The following is a 23,094-nucleotide window of genomic DNA, read 5'->3' as shown; positions in this document are numbered from 1 at the left end:
ACTCTTGGATTTTGGGGGATGCTTGGGGGAATGTTTCTAAGGCTTTCAATATACCCGTCATAGTCAACAAGATTTTCATCATCATTGGAATAGGAGGTGGCGGGAGCAAGGACAATGCGACCAAACACATCATGATAGGATTGGTACTTCATGCTTTGATGATGAGTTTGATGGGGATGGGGTCTTGCGTATGGATGAACACAGAAGCTCATGGTTGGATTTGGGTTAAGCACAGATTTTGGATTGGCTAATGAAAGATTTCCTAGGGAGAGTCAAAGTTGCATGACAAACCTAAGGAGGATTGGCTAGAGATTTTTGGCTATCTTGTGGGTGGAAGACTTCAAGGGTATGCTATCAAAAGGTGAGAGTTTTGCTTTCCTATGCGCTAGATTTGGTGGTGGTTGTGTCAACTTGAGGATAGACTAATGATCCTATGGACATGACACGAGATTGACCACTTGTGGATCCCAACCTTTAGCTCAAGGTGATGAGGGATGCAAGTGACAAAGCTAGATTACCCTAGACAATGCTCTGTCAGAGGGATAACCTTGGTGAGATTGGTTGATTGGTAGGATTGATTGGATAGCAAAATCTAGCAAAGTGACAACAACTCTTTAAAGGCTTGGGTGATTTTGGATTAGGTTTCTAGCTGGCTGGGGGGATGATTTGGATGGACTTTGGATTTGGGATTGTTCTAAGGCAAAGAACTAGATAGATTTGGTTGCATCGGGGGAGCTTGGATGATTTTTTGATAACGCAGTGACTATGCTAAGTATGCCTTGAGTTGGGAGATTTCCGCTTTTCTGGGATTTCGACCAAAATTGGCAAACATTCATTCAAAAGCTATGAACAAACAAGCAGACAAAAGTTTTGAGCAAGCACGTCAAACACACCAACATCTTAGGAAGCTTTCTACAAGGATGAAATTTGGTTTAGCTAGGGAGTCCTCGATATACACAAGGTACGTGAGGCCCAACTCCGTAGATGAGACCAAAAAGATGTCACACAGCCGAGAGGAGTGGTAACCCACTTCTCCTCTTTCACTTCTCAAGGGTATAAAGTTCCTTGAGGCTTAGCCCGAGTGACAAAATTTTGATCCCAAGAGAGGTGTCTTTGGATTCACCTCCCAATCTTTATACTCCGCCGGAACGCTGGAGTTGAGGTCGTCCCAAGGGGTGATGAAATCCCCAAGCAGGCCTCCTAAAAGGCTAAGACAAGATTTTGGATCCTAATCTTATGCACCCAAGATGGCCTCGAAAGACGACAAGGGGAGAGAAGACTTGGATGATCTTGGGCTAAAAAACACGCTTGTTCTTTTACCAACTGACGCTTAAGTTTTCTGATCTAGACTTTGCAAGCACTCATGTTTATTCCAACTTTGAAGCGTCAACAAAAATAAAATTGATCGAAGAATGCAAACAAGAAGAAGAGTTAGGGTCAACAAGAAGGTAAACCCGTGCGCCCGGAGGCCCTCCACGTCAAGTATCGATTGATTTTTCTTTAAGGCATTCAAGATTGAGTGTGAGTTTATTTTAAGCCCAAAATAAAGGTGTGTGAGATTCGATTTCAAGTGCGCGCCCGGAGGCCCTCCACGTCAAGATTTGTCCAATTTTTATGCCCAAATGAAGTGTGAGCGAGATTAATGTGCATTCAAAGAATTTCCTAACTTAGAAAAACCACTAAAAATCCAAGCGAGTGGAGTTTGATTTTAGCAACATGCATTCAAAGACAAGTGATTAAACATTCAAGTTTTTTCCTTTGAGCATTCAAGATTGAGATTTTGTGTGTTGTTTTAAGAACTTTGAAGTGCTTTGTTTTAACCTTAGATCATTCAAGATTGTTTTGGACTCAAAAGTGAAAATGACTCTTTGGACTTTGGTTTTCATTCAAGATTTTGTGTTCTAGTTTGCATATTTTAAGCCCAAAAATGATATTCCTAGATTATTTTGATGCATGAAAAACCTAAGAAACATTCAAGATTTTGCAATAAGACATTTGTTTGGAACAAATAACAAAGCTTTTAGGACAATTTTTGGCAACCATTTAGGACTCTTAGTTTTCATGAGATTTTTTAAAAGAACTTTAGTGTGCACTTAGTGTTGATTTTGAACCTTTTGAAATGGAAACTTGAAGTTCTTTTTAAATTCCCAAAAATGAAGTGTTCCTAATTTTGCATGAATGCATCTAAAACCTTGATATTGCAAGGATGCAAATGATTAGATTGGTTTAGTTTCACTTGTTAAAATATTTTTTCTTTTTTGCAATTTATTATTTTTTCAATGGATTTAAGTATGATTTGGGGGTTCATTTTAAGCACTAAAAAGAAGTGTGTATGATTTTGCTTCCTTAAAAAAAAATGGCCAAGATCTCCCACAAGAAGAAGAAGAAGAAGTAGATGGAATAAGAAGAATATAGACAAGAAGAGGAAGAAGAATTTCAAGGTCTTTGTCCACCTATAAGCTTGAAAAATCTGCAAACACTATGAGATAGATTATGAGTTCCTTTATCTTCTTCATGCTCATGTGGACCTACAAAACCAATTTATACAATCCTAGCAATCACAAAAACAAGAAAAATTAGCCAAAATCAGAAAATGACATACAAAACTTGACTAAAAAAGCTAATGAAGATGACCCATGCAGGGTCCCACCGGGCGTGCCAAAATGTATATGAGCAATGTTAGTATGCTTATAGAAACCAAATTTAAATAAAGCTTCTACAAACTAAACAAAATTCATAAACTTCAAGATAGACTAAGATGAACTCTCAATTGAGAATATGAGCCATTAATGGACTCTCTCAATGAGAAGCTCTCTTGTTGAGTAGCTTTGTCTAAATAGATAGGATGTATGCTCAAGCTTTATGCTTCAAAAAGGGCTTCAATGGATGATTGTGGATTTTTGGTGTGGATAGATGTCTTTAGTATGGATTTGGCTCTCAAAATAGCATTATAACTTTACTTCATGGATTGTGTTATTTTGCAAAGGGGAAGGATCCAATTTATAGGCAAGAGGCTTGAGGGATTGAGAGCTAAGATGCAAGGATGGGAAAAAGCTTATGGAAGGCTCAGATTGCATGAGAGGAGAGCACATGGATTGTGCTTCCTTATAGCCAATCAAGGAGTGACACATGTCACATGGTGAGAGGATGGAGGAAAGGGCAAGGATGAGTCAACAAAGGAGGCTCAAGAGATAAAATCTTCATAAAGACCCTCATAATGACTTGTAAGAGCAATAAAAGGGCTTGTAAGAGTCATTTATGACCTAGTGGACTTCATAAAGTTTTATGGTTGAGATATTTTGAGGGTGATGAGAGCAAATTCGACTTGGACTTGATTAGAAATGTTTTAAGCTTGTTTAGGCTTGTGCAAATGATTAGAGGATGGATTAGGATGGTTTAGGATTAGCTTAAGGATAGGCAAGTGGATGGCATTTAATGAGGGTGGGTGAAGGAAGAGATATTTGTTAACTTTGGCTTGGGTTAGTAAGTCTTAACCCATGTTTAGGGAATGTGACAAGGTTAGGAGGGGATTAGGATTAGGTTTAAAGACATCTTCTAGAAGAGTCTAGATTTTGGAGGAGGATAAAGACTTTCTAGAATAGTCTAGAATTTCCTAAGATGAGGATGAAGACTTTCTAGAAGAGTCTAGAACTTCTTAGGGTGAGGATAAATTAGATTTTTAGGAAATAAATAAAGTTTTATTTATTTCAAGGGTTTGGGTTGAGGAGATATTTATTAAAACTTTTTTAATAAACATGAGGATTAATATTTAATTTTAATTAAATATTTTGAGTTGGGGTTAGGGGTAGGAAATGATGAGATTAGCCTTTAATCGAAATTAAAGAAGGATTAGAAGATTTTGGAAGAGGTTATTGGTCATAAGGAAATTGGCCAATTTTTGGGCAAAAAATAAATTTTTTATTTATTTTAGGATTTTTGGTCAATTTATTAATTAAATAATTAATAAATAAGGAAATAATGTTTAAATAAGATTTAAACATTTTTGGGAGGGATTCCTTAATTAAATATTTTTAATTAAGATAAAGGGATTTAATGGCATAAAAATTAATTAATTAATTAAATAATTAATTAATTAATAAATGATGATGTCATCAGGACTTTTTCAGAAAATAAAAATACTTTATTTTCTAAAGGTTTTTAGGTGTCTACAAAAAGCATCAGATTTCTTTTTCAAAAGCATAATTGTCATCATTCTATAATAGTCATCAACAAACAACATAATGTACTTATCTCCTTTGTAGCTTTGCACTTGAATTGTCCATGCAAGTTAGTATGAACAATCTCTAGTATTCCTTTAGAGGTATGAGTTTTACTCTTAAAACTTGACTTTGCCATTTTGTGTAACTAACATTGTTTACACATTACATTATTAGACTTCTTCAACTTAGGAAAACCTAGTCTAACTTTTCTTGTAGTGCTGATACTGGCCAAGTTATCAAAATTGACATGACATATAACTTTTGTGCCACAGCCACACATCATCAAATTTTACATCTAGACAGGTAGCATCCTCATTATCAAGATAGAATAGATTACTCCTAATCTAATCACCCTTTCCAATTAGTTTTCCATTCATGTCATATATCTTAGCAATCTTATTTTCAAACTCAACCTTACATCCTAAATTATTTAGTTGTGACACACTCAAGAGATTATAGTTAAGTCCTTCAACATAGTAAGTGTTGTCACATAGAATCTTATCTATGAGTTTGATATAACCTTTTCCTTTTATCAAACATGGTGCATCATTACCAAATCTTACACTATTTCCATCATCACAATTCAGGGTAATGAACTTAATTTTGTGTCTAGTGATGTGATGTGAACATCCACTGGCAATGATCCATTTGACATACTTGTTCACACAAGTCACAAGTGTAGTTGCCTCATCTTCATTAGATTCATCCTTCATTGCAACATACACCACTTCTTCATCATGTTTATCAGATTCATCTTTTGTTTCCTCCTCAGCAATATAGCAAGACTTCTTGCCTTTGTCCTTGTAGTCCTTGTTGTCTTCATCTCTCCTACTTTTGTACTTGTCACCACCTCTATTGTTCTTCTTCTTTGGACATCTAGCAACAATATGACTGACCTTATTACAATTGAAACAAATGATAGGTAAACTACCTTTGAACTTGCCTTTACCTTTCTGGAATTTTCTTGCCAGTAGTGCTTCAAGTTGTTCTACATCCTCCTCATTTGTATCACTGTCACTGGACAAGTACTTTAACTTTTTTTTTCTTCTTATTCTCATCAAGTTCCTTGAATGACACCTTAGCTTTGAAAGTAGATTCAATATTTTTTAGGTTTGTAATTATCATAATTAGATAGCTTAAAAGTAGTGAGTCTACCTACTAGACCTTAAAGTGATAAATTATTTCTTGGTATGCATCTTAGTTCTTGAATTGCAGAAACTCTAATAACATATATAGGTATTAGTTTCCTTAAAACTTTTCTTATTATACTATCATTATCTAATTTTCTAGTAGCTCCTCTTATTGCATTAACAACTTCTTTTATCCTTGCAACATATTGAGCAATATTTTCACCTTCTTTCATTCTCATATCATCAAACTTACCTTTGAGACTTTTAGGTTTGGCTCTTGGAACATTATTGTCTCCTCCATAAATGGTGGTTATGGCATCCCAAATTTTCTTTGCATTATCAAGACCTTTGATATCACCAAATTTGGCATAGCTTAGGGAAAAAGAAATCTCAAGCATTGCTTGGTTGTGTTCTTTCTTCTTTTTCATATCCTTGGTAGTTGGGGCTCTAGTAGGATCAACATGCTCAATAGTAATGGTAGATTGTGCATGATCTCCAAGTCCTTCAAGGTTTAGCTTCATCAAACTTTTCCATTAAGGAAAGTTATCTCTATTAAGCTTAGGTACTTCTATTTTTGACATCTTGATCTTTGTGCTTCTAGTACCTTCAAACTAGTCCTCTTAAGAAAATGGCTCTAATACCAATTTTTGGAATACTTTTAAAATAATTGGGGGGGTGAATCAGTTATCCAAGGTCTAGATGTATAAATAAAACTTTTCACAGCTTAGTAAACCCATAAAACACTTATCATCATGCATGCATCCATAAGATTATGTAATCACTCAAAACATGTAGGTTATTGTCAAATCAACTTACAAAAATGTAAAAATGAAACATAATAGATTTAGAAATACATTTGACACAATGATTTACATAGAAACCCAATTTGGGAAAAACCATCAGTAACATACTACTCTTTTTTACTCGGCATTATCTAGCTTTTGATGCTCAATGCATTCTATGTTTCTTGACATCCTCTATAAAATCACTTAGCACAAACTAAAGTTTACTGGTGCTCGACATCAACTAAACTTTTCTCGACATCCACCATTTTTCTTGGCATACACTAGAATATACTTTTACTTAGCTTGAACTAATTTCCTGCTCAACTCATTTTGTAAAAGTGAGTTATGTCACTTATTATAACTAGAGTTAGGATTTAGAGTCTTGATTCATATGGGTTAGAGTTAGTCTTGTATTCTAAATTTCAAAACTCTACCTTTTGAGGTAGTTACTAACCTAAGAAGTTACTTATGTGAAGAGGCCTTTAAATATGAGGCTTATGTAATGAAAAGGGGGGAGACACTGCTTAGCAAAGGGGAAACTCTGGAGAAATTCCCAGAGAACCTTGAGTAGATTTTAGTTTCATATCAGTGAAAATTTTATGCATTTATGTAGATCATTAATTTGGTTCATAAGACTACATTAATTCCATGGTATCTTGATTTGGATGTATTCTATAGCTTATCACATCATATGTTGCAAGATGTTGTATTGATTTCACCATCATTATAGTTGGATTCCCAAAACCCTTTGTAAATAATTATCTTTTATGGATTTTAATCAGTAGTAATATATCGACTATGGGAATTCATATTCCTATCTTATTTTAGTTTTATTTTTGCTTCCTTTTTTTTTTCAAGTGAAAAATACACAAAAATCCAAAAAAAAAATCATACAAGTGAGCTGCCCCTCTCAAATGTAAAGAAAGATTGTAAATTGATAGTGATCAGTTGCAGTCTCTCCAACTATTGCCATAATTTTTATTATTCACAACGTGAATAGGGTCAGTGAAAAAGATAACTTCATAGTGACAAATTTGTTTGCCAACATTTTTTTATGAATCTACTAGAGACTCGAGTGTAAATACTAGTACATATTACTTAGAAATTTAAAGGCACCTACCCAGGAATGAAGTTTGGTGACTCTATTTGAAAGATTGAATATTTGTGACTCTATTTGAAAGACTAAGTATTTGCAACTCTATTTGAAAGTGTAAATCATGGTTTGGTACAAAGGAAAATTTGAGAGTGATAGTGATGATGGATACTTCTATCAAAAGAAGAAGACTCATGATGAACCCATGTAGTTTGATTTCTTGAAGAGTTTTCATGGTGGCTCTCGACTTGATCCAACAAATATTCATCCATTTTTGTTCCAAACCTTGTAAAATGTAAATGAAGAGGATTGATTAGAAAATCAAATTTTAACTCACACACAAGAATATTTGTCAAAAATAATTTTTGCATCTAAAGATCAAGAAGAATTTATTTAGAAGCATGATTTATGGGAGTCCAAGCTTGCGAATGGAAACCAAGAAAGTGGTCAAGTATCTAAACATGTTACTCAATTAAATCAAACTTCTAATTATCTTGATCAAATTAAATTTTTGAAAAGCTTCTATGGCTTTCAAAGACTTGTTCCTACTAAAATACACCCTTCATTACTTCAAAATTTGCATAAAATTGAACTAGAAGATAGAGGTGAAAATAATTTTCTTGTTGATGCAATACATTGCGAGAAGAATGTGAAAAGAGATTTATCAAAAGGAACAAGCCTAGAAGATGATCAAGAAAAAGTGAGTGAAATGTTAAATGAAGTTTCTATTCAACTTTTTCATAAGGATTGTAAAGATCTAAACAAAGTAATAGAAATCATTCATGAATCTGAAAGTAAGAATCTTTAAAAAGAGGCATTGAAATTGTTTCATACAAGCTCTCACCCATAATTTGAAAGGAGTGAGAAAGAGATAATGTTAGAAGATGAATATTATGTGGTCATTATTCCAAGTTTGTATCTTGATTCTTCTGATGATGACTTTTTTTATGTGGAGAAGATCTTCCCATTCCTCAATCACCGCTCATTGAAAAGAAAACAAATGTTGATATAATTCAAGGTAATATTTGAAATTCATGATGATCTTGTGAAATTTGAGGAAAATATTAGTGAAGTTTTTTATTATAATGAGATAGATGAGAATTTTTTAAATTATAGATCCTAGCATTGAAAATCAATCTCTAGATAAGAACAATGCTAATATCAAGGATGAGGCAATTTTTGAAGAGATCAATTCTATGTCCATGAGTAAAACTAATCAATAAAACATCAAAGAGTATCATTGACAAAGTGTAGGTGTTGATAAATTCAAAAAGGTTCATGAAAATGTCCAAAGCTATGTAACACCCCCTCTTGATCAATGTCATGATGCTTTAGGTATTGATTTTATTTTTACTACAAAGCCTTATCAATTTTTGGGTCATGATTATGATTCATCATTTAAAAAGATGCATACATACATACAAAGAGACCTTTACTCCTTAGGGTACTATAAAATTTAAAAGGATCATGTTGTATTACACTATTCACAAGGAACAAGTAGTGATAAAAAGGCCTCATATCAATCTGCAAAGGGCTCAAGTATTCTTGAAGAATGTTTAGAGAGAGATAGAGAGAGAGAGAGAGAGAGAGAGAGAGAGAGAGAGAGAGAGAGAGAGAGAGAGAGAGATATGAAGATTAAATAGAAGAGGACCCTACATGACCCACAATCAAAATGCAAAGAGGGAGATCTCATCCTACATTTACATGATCATGAATCTTGAATAATGCAGGTCATGTGCAAGGCAGATGCATTTTCAAATCCAAGCCACATCTTATAAGACTTAACCAGGGATATTACAATTGAAAAAGAATGCCTACATGTATCAAAAAAGAGTTAAGGGCTTCATGATTACTGATCATGACAAATCCAAGCATAGGACTTTCCATATGGAGGAAAAGGTCATAATTGCATTGTGAAGCTTAAAAATCTAGTGCTTCAACTCAATCAAAATGAAGTCATTGATGACATGCAACATGAGGAAGAGTTGATTCTAAAGTCAAAAAAAAATTATAAGGCATGGTCATTTGGATACACTCTCTTATATGGAGCACTAGAGCATGTTAAGAATCTCAAACTCGGTATTCAAGAAGCAAGGATACATTTGAGTTTGAAGAAACTTGGGAGTTTCCACCTGTTAGCTCACCATAGTATTTATTTTTCTTAGCTTTGAAACAGATTTTCATGACTAATCTAGAGATGGAGATATAGGGGGTAGGGTTCTCCTACCATGTACATATGTTAGTTAGAAGTTTTGTTGTGTTGGTCTCATTTTTGGCTTCTCTCTAGTTTCTCCTATCAATTTATATATTGTTCCCTAGTAGAATCTATGGCCTTGTGATAATGCACTGGTTTTCCAATTTGATGGGTTCACCCTACATCCTTTGATATCATTGTCCTCAGTTAGAGCTAGTTGTTGCCCTAATATTTACCATGTCCAAAATTAAAAAAGTCAAAATGTGAGAATGAACATCTAAGTTCAATATTTCAAATGGTCAGGGATTTATCCAATTTTGGTAGTCTCATGATTCTAAATCATCTAGTTCATTGTCAGTTCTTTTTTTTTTTTTACAAATTTTCACAATTAGAGTCTTGAGCTAAAAGTTGTTTGAGTTTGAAGTTGTGTTGTGATTTTTCAGATTCCTTACAACACAAAAAGTGGGTTAATAAAAGGGTTAATGTTTTAACTAAAAGGTTAATCCTTTACCTTAATAAAAAAAGGTTAATGGCTAACATTTTCCTCATCTCTATCAGTTCATCACTTCTCTCTCTTTAGCCTATGCACATTCTCTCTCCCCAAGCCACAACTTTTTATAAAATTTAAGGTAAGGAAGTTGAAGTTACAAAATTGAAGTTAACGGTCAAATGTTACTATGGGTCAACATCCCCTCTCTCTCCCTAAATTGTATGTACTCTCTCTCTACAATCTTAACTTTTTGCTCTGATATTAACCTAGGGATTTCAAGAACTTCAACCCAAACTCCAGGTTCAAAGTAACTACCATTTATGTGTTGAAATTTACAATTGGGTGGGTGGTGAATCAGAAGTAACTAATCTTTACCTTTAAAAAATTTTAGCTGAGATCATTCACATGCATCTAACACATCTACTTAAAATGAAAATAAAGATGTGCATGAAAATAGATAACATAAGATTTTGGTCACCCAAAAATCCTCTAAAATGAGAAGGTAAAATTGGGGTGTAGATGACACCCACTAATTAACACTATAGCAATATGTAACTATTTAAGGTTACAAAGTTTGACCACTTCTAATGGTCTACCATGTGAAAGGCCTACCCTATTAAAGGTTTTACACTCTGTTAAAAGTGACCTAGTTAAAGGATTTACAAACACTCACTTGGAATGTTACCCTATTAGAGGATTTACCACCTTGTTAAAGGTTTACAACATGGTTGTTAGACCAACCTATCTCCATAGGATTTTCATTCCTAATACAATGGCTAGAAAGTATTAGAATGTGTTGACCTAGTGACTTACAATCTTTAATTGCTAATTCCAAATCCTTGTTCTGCTCAATCTGATATGATCCTTCCTAATCTAATATGTCTCTAATCTAAGTGTTGATGATCTATTCTAACCAATCAGATTTTTCAATGTTGCTAATCCTCTAAGTCCTTGTACCCCTCTAAACTTTTCTAGCATTATCCCATACAACTTTCACTCATGCACGAACTATGGGGTTTCATCCTCCTTATAAAAGGCTTCGAAGACTTAGGGTTAGGTATGAATCTATGATCAATATTCATCCTTCTCTGCTCGCTCAAATATTTACACTTTTCCTATTGGTTGCATGCTTTCTCCATTTTTCTTATTGGTTGCATGCTGATTACATAGGGAATGTAAAAGATTTGATCTTATCTTTTAAAATCCTTTGAGATTCATCTTTAGTTGGCTCAAAAATGGTTTACATCTGATTTTGTGAAGGCACAAACTCATATGTTAATTATGTGTTACTTGGAACTTACTAATTGCTAATGCTTGGCATATATAGGATTTTTGTCTCGCTTGGATCCTATAGTAATTCTATCTCACTCAGCATCTATACTTTTCTTGGCACCTATAGTGACTCGGTACTTGAAACTTGCTTGGCACCTAAAGTTTAGTCAACACCTATTGAATTTTTTGACTTAGCACATACTGTAGCTTGGCATCTATATTATACTCGGCATCATCTTAGCAATTGGTTAAGTCTATTGACACTCAATTGTCAAAACCAATCTCAGACCAACAATCTCCCCCTTTGACATGAGTGGCAAAAACACTTAACTAAGCATTATAAATATGATCTCTATGAGTATAATACACATTCTATTTGGCATATGTACAAAACTTCAAAACTTGTTCAAAAGTTTGTAGAAAACTATATACTTCAAAGACTTGTAACTCCCCTTGAGCTGATGTGCCATTTCTATATCCAAAATTCCTTAAGCTGAATTTGTCTCATGTTGTTTCCATTTTTTCCTTATCATTCATTTACTTTTGTTTCTATTCTATGTCTACTTTATGTCTGCTCTATGTCTACTCCCCTTTCACACATCTCCTTGTAGTTTTTGTATCCTTTTGGCTTTATCCTTATCACTCCTCAAAATTCAAAATTTTATTATATCCCCCTTTGGGCATTGGGTCTCATTTATTATCTCCCACAAATTATTATATCTCCCCCATTCTTATTATCTCCTATCTTTATTATGTCTCCCCCTTTTTGAAACTTATGTCAAAGGGTCCTATGAATGAATTGAATATTTAGCCAAAAAGGTTTTATTTACCTCCATTATAATCTTCAAAGAAGCATCCCAATTGTCGAATGTTATTTCCAATGCTTTGAGCTGGATGGTTGTCTCTACTGCAAGATGTACTAAGCCTTCTAATGTATAAAGATTTGGATCTTTCTTCAAAACATTCTCTGCATAGGCCATCTCTTTATGCAATACTTCCATGTGTGGGGTTATTGCATATTGTATCTGTATCAATTTGGCCTTAATATTAGCCTCATATTTTGTTAATACAACTAACTTCTTTTGAGTGTGAAGCATTGTGGAAAAATGCTTCTCACTTTGAGGTGGATCCTTTGGTAGTTGTGTACTTGATACCTTAAGGTTCCTCTCCAAGCTCAATATCTGCTAGCTAGTCTCTTGTGTGAAATATGAAGAGTCACAAAGTTTGGAGTACAATGAGAATATATTCTCAAGTACTATTTTCACTTTCTCAACCCTCTTATCTAGTTCCATCTATGATAGTGTTATCTCACTAGATATTTTCTCATTGACCTTCATTTTAAATTTTTGCTTAGACCATTCTAATAATTTGACATTGGTATCAAGGTCTTCATTATGTACCTAGTCCACTATGTTAGATAGTTTCTCCATAATGGGCTTTGTTATATCAGGTATTGGCAAGCTGAATTCATCAAGGAAGATGTCTTTGATTTCTATTAATGTTTTCTTTTGTCTATACTCATTTTTTAGTATCTTTTTCTTTTTCTTCTTCTCTAGTGCCTCTTGCACTTCATTTATCTAAGATATGTTCATTGTCTTGTAGTCATAGCTCGGTATGACTATCTCCTCATCAAGTGTAGGGTCTCCATAGTGAAGTACCCTTGCTACCTTCGTAGAGCTCAAACTTGGTGCTAAATTTGCAATGGTACTACATCAATGCTTGGTTGCTTAGTAGGAGTCCTTGTGGTAGGAAAATTGATTAGAGTTTGTATTGCCTCTTGTTCTCTCTCCTTAGGGGTCTTCTCCTCTTCCTTTTCTTCTTCTATTCTACCTTAATCAATTATCGTGATTAGAGGAGGTGCACCTTAGCTTTGTGATGTAGGATCAGAGCTATCTTTCTGTCCTGTTTGCTCCTTGGTAGTTGAAGTTACTATCACTATGGAATCAACCTTAGTAGTTTTATCTTGTGTTGCTTTCTCTTGTGGTTGACCACTTGTAGCTATAGGAGTTTGTGAAAGTGGTTCTTGTGTATTACCCTTCTTCTTAGTTATTTCAAGTACAGCCTTTTTTAACTCTTCTACACTCACAAAAACTAGATTTGTACACAACTGTGATTGCAAAGTTGTTTGGTGAAGGATCTTTCTGAGATCCTCTATAGTCAATGGATTAATGTTCTAGCTTGAAGTATTAGGAACATCCTTTACAATTATAATTTTTGTAGATGTAGGTGTTGCATGTGGAGGACTAGGTGGTGGAAATTGCATGTCTTTGACACTTTCTTCCTGTTGTTGCTTCTCAGTTGTTGCCTCATCACCTTTCTGTGTTTCTTTCTTCACTGTTACCTCTTCCTTCTCTTTCTCTCCCTCTTCTTCCTTTTCATTTTCCTCTTCTTCTTCACCATCATTTCTTCCCTCAAAGGGATCTTCTTGTCCTTCCTTGATTATTTGGAGACCATAAATAACTTTCCACATGAGAGTGGACTTCTTTACAACATCCTCAATCTTATTTTGTAGAATGTTAAAGGCTTTGTATTTGGGTGAAAATTTGCTCCCATGTTTCTTGCTAGCCTTGCTTATTTGACCTTTTGTAAGGTCAGGCATTACATGAGCCAATGTTGACTCTCTTATTTCTTTCTCCATGTTTAAAGAATAATGTCATTTATTTTCAACAATGGAGTATAGCTCCTTAGGCATAGTGTTATCTAGTTCAAGTGGAGTAGTCTTGAACTTGGCCATCATAGTGTAGATAGATTCTTCCACTATGTTCTATTCTTCTCTTGTCAACTTATTAAATTCAATGGTCTTCAATCTAGTTAAATCTACATTATCTATAATTTTATCACAAACATTTTCAAGGTTAGATTTAGTGGTGTGACTTACCATTCTGAACTGTTCATTGTCATATTTTGTCCTCTCTTCATCCGACTCTGGGGATGCCACATATTTTCTTCTCTTCTTTTTTGTTGGCCCTCCTTGTTGTGTAGCTTTTTGCTTCTCCTATTCCTTGACCACTTTTGTCATTTCCCTTATGTCTACCCTTGTAGTAGGCTTTGCAAGGCTAGGCTTGGTCATTTTCTTTTTGCCTTTTGGCTATGCAGCAGGCTATTTATGTGCCTTCCTCTTCTTGGGCTCTACCTTTGATGCTTCCTACACCACATCTTCTTCTTCCTCGGCATCCTAACCCCTTCCTTGGGTTAATGCTAGTAGTTCTTGACCTTGTTCTTCTTCATCACCATCTACCTCTTCATCTTCTTCTTCCTCTGCCTCAGCTGCCCCTTCTCCAAACGTGGCCTTTAGCTTCTTCACTAGTTTGTCCTCTTTGTTCAATGTAGAAGTTGTTTTCAATTCCATATCTACCTTTGATCACACCACATCATAAGTTCCAAAGTGTGGTACACTCTTATCCACTTCTTCTCCTAATAATGATGTAATTGTTGTAGATGCCTCATCAATGTTGATTTCATCACCAAGAGGTCTTAGCCATCTAACCCTTGGTATGGCTTCTTGAATGTAAGTATAATCAATATCCATAAGAAAACATACATCATTTACATGTTGTTCAAATAATGAAACAAGTATCCTCAGTCTCTATTTCATGGATTTCTTGAAATCCTCAAAATAACTTGTCATAAGTGTCTCAAAATTAGCTCCCATTAGTTTAATGTATTCATTTACTTGAGCTATACTGGTCCTATTGGTTTTCCAGCTAACTTTTCCACTTTATTTTGAAATCCTTTGACATGTACAGGGCATGTGTTAAACCATTTATCTCCATGTGTCTATGTTTAGGCTTCAATACTCTATTATCACATAGGGCATTATATGATTCATTCATCTCAGATGTGCCTAACTCTTGAATATTACAGTGATAGAATGACCCTTGTCATTAATCAATAGTACCTTTGGTGGTATAGCTAAATGTGCTCCATGTTTTTACTAAGATTACAAAGTGGAATTGGATTTCTTCAAACCACTAAAAATGGTTGGAGAATCTTCAAATTCAAATTATATAATTTAGTGTTTATTGTGTATGAGTCTAGATTTAATCACTTTCATTGTTTTCATTCCACCTCTTGCTAGCATGAAGTATTAGCATTTGTCAAAACATATTAAAAAATGATTGACACGAGCTCAAATTCCTCACCAAAGGAAAGATCTTCCATATGAGGGTTTAATAAGGATTTTATGGGAATAATTAAGCAATGCAAAAAGGATGCCAACTAAAGCATGTAACAAGGGATGTAATGACTACCCTTACAAAACCAATGTCACATCAACAATCTCCATATAATGTGAAATATTCAATGAGAGTCAAATTCATTTGAAAATTGACCAGTCAACATTAGTTGATTAATTTATCATTAAATTTAACTATCATTAAATTTAACAATAGTTGATTAACTATCATTAAATCAATGGTCTTCAATCTAGTTAAATCTACATTATCTCTAATGTTATCACAAATATTTTCAAGGTCAGATTTAGTGGTTCGACTTACCACTCTAAACTGTTCATTGTCAGATTTTGTCCTCTCTTCATCTAACTCTAGGGGTGCCACATATTTTATTCTCTTCTTTTCTATTGGCCCTCCTTGTTGTGTAACTTTATGCTTCTCCTATTCCTTGGCTACTTATTTTATTGTCATTATGTCTACCCTTGTCATAGGCTTTGCTAGGCTAGGCTTGGTCATTTTCTTTTTGCCTTTTGGCTATGCAGCAAGCTATTTCTATGCCTTCCTCTTCTTGGGCTCTGCCTTTGGTGCTTCCTACTCAGCACCTTATTCTTCCTTAGCATCCTCACCCCTTCCTTGGGTTAATGTTAGTGGTTCTTGACCTTTTTCTTCTTCATCATCATCTGCCTCAGCTACCCCTTCTCCAAACCTAACCTAAGCTTCTTCTCTAGTTTGTCATTTTTCTTCAATGTAGAAGCTATTTTCAATTCCATATCTACCTTTGATCTCACCACATCATAAGTGCCAAAATGTGGTGCACTCTTATCTGCTTCTTCTGCCAATAATGTTGTAATTTTTGTAGATGCCTCATCAATGTTGATTTCATAACCAAGAGGTCTTAGCCATCTAACCCTTGGTATGGTTGCTTGAATGTAAGTATAATCAATATCCACAAGAAAACATACATCATTTACATGTTATTCAACTAATGAAATAGGTATCCTTAGTCTTTGTTTCATGGATTTCTTGAAATCCTCAAAATAACTTGTCAAAAGTGTCTCAAAATTAGCTCCAATTAGTTCAATGTATTCATTTACTTGAGCTGCAATGGTCGTATTGGTTTTCCATCTAACTTTTCCACTTTATTTTAAAATCCTTTGACATGTATAGAGCATGTGTTAAACCCTTTATCTCCAAGTATCTATGTTCAAGCTTCAATACTCTATTATCACATAGGGCATTGTATGATTCATTCATCTCAAATGTGCCTAACTCTTGAATATTGTAGTGATAGAATGACCCATATCATTAATCAATAGTACCTTTGGTTTTATAGCTGAATGTGTTCCATGTTTTTACTAAGATTACAAAGTGGAATTAAATTTCTTCAAACCGCTAAAAATGGTTGGGGAATCTTGAAATTCAAATTATACAGTTTAGTGTTTATTTTGTGTGAGTCTAGATTTAATCACTTTCATTGTTTTCATTCCACTTCTTGTTAGCATGAAGTATTAGCATTCATCAAAACATATAACAAAATGATTGACACAACCTCAAATTCCTCACCAAGTAAAACTTTGGAAAGATCTTCCATATGAAGGTTTAATAAGGCTTTTATGGAAATAATTAAGCAATGCCAAAAGGATACCAACTAAAGCATGTAACAAGGGATGTAATGACTAACCCTACAAAACCAATGCCACATCAACAATCTTTGTATAATGCAAAATATTCAATGAGATTCAATGTCATTTGAAAATTGACCAATTAACATTAGTTGATTAATATATCATTAAATTTAACATTAGTTGATTAACTATCATTAAATCAATGGTCTTCAATCTAGTTAAATCTGCATTATGTTTAATGTTATCACAAGGATTTTCAAGGTTAGATTTAGTGGTGTGACTTACCACTCTGAACTATTCATTGTCAAATGTTGTCCTCTCTTCATCTAACTTTGGGGGTGCCACATATTTTCTTCTCTTCTTTTCTATTGACCCTTCTTGTTGTGTAGCTTTCTACTTCTCCTATTCTTTGGCCACTTTTGTTTTTTCTCTTGTGTCTACCCTTGTCATAGGCTTTGCTGGGCTAGGCTTGGTCATTTTCTTTTTGCCTTTTGGCTATGCAGTAGGCTATTTCTATGCCTTCCTCTTCTTGGGCACTACCTTTGGTGCTTCCTACTCGGCACCTTCTTCTTCCTCAGCATCCTCACCCCTTCCTTGGGTTAATGTTAGTGGTTCTTGACCTTTTTCTTCTTCATCATCATCTACCTCTTCATCTTCTTCTTCCTCTGCCTCAGCTACCCCTTCTCCAAACCTTGCCTTAAGCTTCTTCTCTAGTTTGTCATTTTTCTTCAATGTCGAAGCTATTTTCAATTCCATATCTACCTTTGATCTCACCACATCATAAGTGCCAAAATGTGGTGCACTCTTATCCACTTCTTCTACTAACAATGTTTTAATTGTTGTAGATGCCTCATCAATGTTGATTTCATAACCAAGAGGTCTTAGCCATCTAACCCTTGGTATGGCTGCTTGAATGTAAGTATAATAATATCCACAAGAAAACATACATCATTTACATGTTGTTCAACTAATGAAACAGGTATCCTCAATCTCTGTTTCATGGATTTCTTGAAATCCTCAAAATAACTTGTCATAATTGTCTCAAAATTAGCTCCCATTAGTTCAATGTATTCATTTACTTGAGCTACAATGGTCCTATTGGTTTTTTGTCTAACTTTTCCACTTTATTTTGAAATCCTTTGACATGTGCAAGGCATGTGTTAAACCCTTTATCTCCAAGTGTCTATGTTCAAGCTTCAATACTCCAATATCACATAGAGCATTGTATGATTCATTCATCTCAAATGTGCCTAACTCTTGAATATTGTAGTGATATAATTACCCATATCATTAATCAATAGTATCTTTGGTGTTATAGTTGAATGTGCTCCATGTTTTTACTAAGATTAAAAAGTGGAATTGGATTTCTTCAAACCACTAAAAATGGTTGGGGAATCTTCAAATTCAAATTATACAGTTTAGTTTTTATTTTGTGTGAGTCTAGATTTAATCACTTTCATTGTTTTCATTACACCTCTTGTTAGCATGAAGTATTAACATTTGTCAAAACTATAACAAAATGATTGAAACAAGCTCAAATTCCTCACCAAGTAACACTTTGGAAAGATCTTCCATACGAAGGTTTAATAAAGATTTTATGGGAATAATTGAGCAATGCAAAAAGGATACCAACTAAAGCATGTAACACGGGATTTAATGACTACCCCAACAAAACCAATGCCACATCAGCAATCTCTATATAATGTGAAATATTCAATGAGAGTCAAAGTTACTTGAAAATTGACTAGTCAATATTAGTTGATTAACTATTATTAAATTTAGAAGAATGATAGATATACATATATGCTCAAATCTAAAAGGATACCATAATTCAGTTACTAGAATACCAAGATGTACAAATTATGTCATCAATTTTGGCAGAAGCTCCAAAATGTGTCTAAGAATAGAATGGCGAGAATATTGTAGGAGTGCTTTACCACCCTACCACGAAGCTATTAATGTTCCCTAGAATCTTTTCTGACATGAAAGATACCTAGCCCAACAAAAAGGAGGACTGACCAAGAAAAACTAAGAGGAAAGTAATGGAGTTGTGTAGTAATAAAAAGTCATATTCTAAAACTAATATAATACACAGACATTCACAAAACCACATAATTAGGTTAGTATCAATCTTATCATAATTAAAAGAATTTATCCTTATTTCCAATTCACATCATAACCATCATATATGCATGTGAAACATGTAAAATAAGAATCATAAGCAATACATAATGTGGCATCCTCAACATGCCATGTAAAATCATCGTAAAATTATCATACGGCTTTATCGGCCTACCATCTTCAACATCATACCTTGTAAAATATAATTCCATTCCATACATATAGGAACATTACACCAAGACTCTCCTTTAACACATAACACATCATGATTTGCATTGGAATTCTATACATATAAAGGAAAGTAAACATCCACTTAATTATCAAACATGTCAATTTCATAACACTTCCTTTATTTATTCATATAGTTTGATATGTTGTTTACTTCAAGAAGCTCTAAATATGGGAAAAATAGTAATGATAAAATATTCATTGTTCTTGGCTAAGGGCAACATATATTTTTAATATATGGCATGTACAGTATGGAGAAAAAAAAATTAAGGAAGTCAATACATCCTCTTATTCTTTATCGACTTATTAATACTTTCCATACTTCCAAAAATCACGTGATCCTTTTTCCTACTCTTCAAATATGAATTATTTCCCTTGAATAGGATGTATTTTTCTCTACTCTCTTTAGCCATCATCTAAGAGTTCACAAAATTAAATTACTCTTATTCCAAACCACTCCTTATCCCTACTTAGGACCAATAATTGGTCTATTGGTGAAGTTGAATGGCTCACAAAGAGCCCATTAGGGATCAAATCTTGCTAAGTGCAAGGCCTAAAGACATCATCATAGATGAGGCCAAGATCATGACCCCCTGCCAAAGATGTTTTAGGCACACATGGGCCATATACTTTTATGTAATGACTGCTCCTATAAAACCAATGCCACATCAACAATCTCCATATATTGCAAAATATTCAATGTGTCAAAGTCATTTGAAAATTGACCAGTCAACATTAGTTGATTAATTATAATTAAATTTAACAAAATGATACATATACATATATGCTCAAATCTAAAAAGACACCATAATTCAGTTACTAGAATACCAAGATGTACCAATTTATGTTGTTGATTTTGACAGAAGCTCCATAACCTATCTAAGAGAAAAAGGGTGAGAATATTGTAGGAGTGCTTTACCACCCTACCACAAAGTTTTTAAGCTTCCCTAAAATCTTTCCTAACCTAAAAGATACCTGTTCTAACAATGAGAAAGACACATGAAAGATACCTAGCCTAACAATGAGGAAGACTAAACAAGAAAAACTAAGAGGAAAGTAATGGAGTTGTTTAGTAACAAAAAGTCATATTCTAAAACTAATATACTACATAGACATTCACAAAACCACATAATTAGGTCAGTATTCATCTTATCATAATTAAAGAATTTATCCTTATTTCCAATTCACATCATAACCATCATGTATGCATGTGAAACATGTAAACTAAGAATCATAAGCAATCCATAATGTGGCATCCTCAACATGCCATGTAAAATCATTGTAAAATCATCATATGACTTTATCAGCCTATCATCTTCAACATCATATCTTGTAAAATCTAATTCCATTCCATAGATATAGGAACATTACAACGAGACTCTCCTTTAACACATAACACATCATGATTTGTATTGGCATTCTATACATATAAAGGAAAGTAAACATCCACTTAATTATCAAACATGTCAATTTCATAACACTTCCTTTATTTATTCATATACTTTGATATGCCATTTAGTTCAAGAAGCTCTAAACATGGGAAACATAGTAATGATAAAATATTCACTCTTCTTGGCTAAGGGCAACATCTATTTTCAATATATGGCATGTACACTATGGGAAAAAAAATTAAGAAAGTCAACACATTGTCTTATTCTTTATCAACTTATTAATACTTTACATACTTCCCAAAATCACATGATCCTTTTTCCTACTCTTCAAATATGAATTATTTCCCTTGAATAGGGTTTATTTTTCTCTACTCTCTTTGGGCATCATCTAAGAGTTCACAAAATTTAAGTACTCTTATTCCAAACTATTCATTATCTCTACTCATGACCAATAGAGACCCCACCAAAAATAAACAAATAGTTTGCAAACCTGATATTGAATAATTACATATTCCTAATTATGAAGGAATCTTTAATCACAAGTGTCTTTTAGACTAACACTTAAAAACAATAAGAATTTATTGATAAAAAAAAATCCATCTATTCCTAATGTCAATTTTATAACAGAACAATAAAAAAATGAATACATCATCTCGTATAAAGGTTCATAATTTCCCAATTTAGTGCAATTATTTAAACTAATAATTTTAAGATTTCATTAGTCTAATATTTCCAATAGTGATGTTATATTAAGAATACTCCCCATAGTCAATAATTAGATGGCATCTTATGGAGATCATTACCATCTATAAAACTGATCTAGCTTGATAAGATTAACAACGGGGTAAATGTGTTTATAGATTGGGATGTGCCCTAGCACCCCATTTTAGATGATTAAAACATGCTTGTAGGGCTACAATTTATTATTCTTAAGTTCAAGCCTATTGGAATTATTTTCAATGATCTCAAATCTCTTGGCACACCATCTAGCACCACATAACTCTTGGGCCTCCAATTTTACAAATTCTACCTATATATAGTTTGATACTAAAGTAACATTTTTCTTGAAATTGCATTTTCCCTAGAATATAGATTAACAACAGTGGGGTATGCATTTGATGACCATTAAAGAACCAAAATTCCATAATGATGTGTCCATATCTAAATATGTTTATCACTAAACCATTTTTAAATTGAGCCTTTAGGTGAAAGGTGTTATAAGTTACAACAAACAAGGTGGTATATGGAACAATATGTTCTCAAATTTCATGATTACATTCACTCAAAATAATGAGTTGTGGCTCATTTTTTCTTAATAGCTCTTAATGGCTCCTAAAAATATTCTAACTAAATGCAATTTCCTTATGAAAACATTTCTTTGAGGCTTTTGAGATAGTAATGGATGCATTTGATGGAGAAGTCATCATTAAATCACCATTTAACACAAGGGACTGCTTTTTTGTCATTACTAATGGTCTATGTACTTTGCCTCTTTGATGGCTATTGTTTACTTGGTGGAATAGACAAGTCTAATCCCTATACAATATAATTCAATTGGCTCATAGATAACTAGCTAGGCCTTTTAAGTTACTAAGTTCATTTCCTTAAGCAGATAGAGTCGTTCAAATTCCAAAAAATTTACAATAACATGCTACTAACATTGACCAAAATAAACATTTCCATTCATTTCCACACACTCATAACTCTAACATGAAACATGAATATCAAGCATTTGACAAAAGTATTAATAACAAGGAACCCAGGTTAACATTGGTCATCAATCTGTTGCTCCAATATTTTCCCAAAAACTTCTCCCTTCTAGCCCCAAATGTTTGTGTCCCTTCTCTCTCCCAAGATTCAGGTATTTTATACAGTTGTAGGGTCCAACCACCCTCCTTGGACTTGAAATTGAAATTTTGCAAGATATAACTTTAGAGCACCTTGGGCAAGATCAAGAATACCATGTTTCAATTCTATCGTAATAGGGGACTAAAATTGGCAATACTCTCAGTCATTACTTTCTCTCCACCTAAAAGCATTGGCCACATCCTTCACCTCCTTCAAAAAAATTAGGGTTTACTATAGTTACACTGGATGCAAAAGATGTCATTGCCTTCACAAGGCTAGCATACCCACACGCTCAACCTTCACATCTCCATCGAGACTGCCATACCATGTAGCAAGAGCTTGTTTCCAATTAGCCAAGGCAATGACAATGCATGAAATTATCAATACCATTATCACCACCATTACCATGTGAGACACCATAGCCTTAATAAGTCTTGACTAGATTAGATAGTGCTAGATAAGAAGAGCAAGGAAAATGTTGTACTTGCTTGGAAGAATTCTTAGTCTAGTTTCCAAAGCCCTAAC

This window comes from Cupressus sempervirens, chromosome 11 (genome assembly GCF_028749045.1).
Source record: "Cupressus sempervirens isolate cs-2001-9-10 chromosome 11, ASM2874904v1, whole genome shotgun sequence".
NCBI classification, from domain to species: Eukaryota; Viridiplantae; Streptophyta; class Pinopsida; order Cupressales; family Cupressaceae; genus Cupressus; species Cupressus sempervirens.
This window is presented reverse-complemented; position numbering follows the sequence as displayed.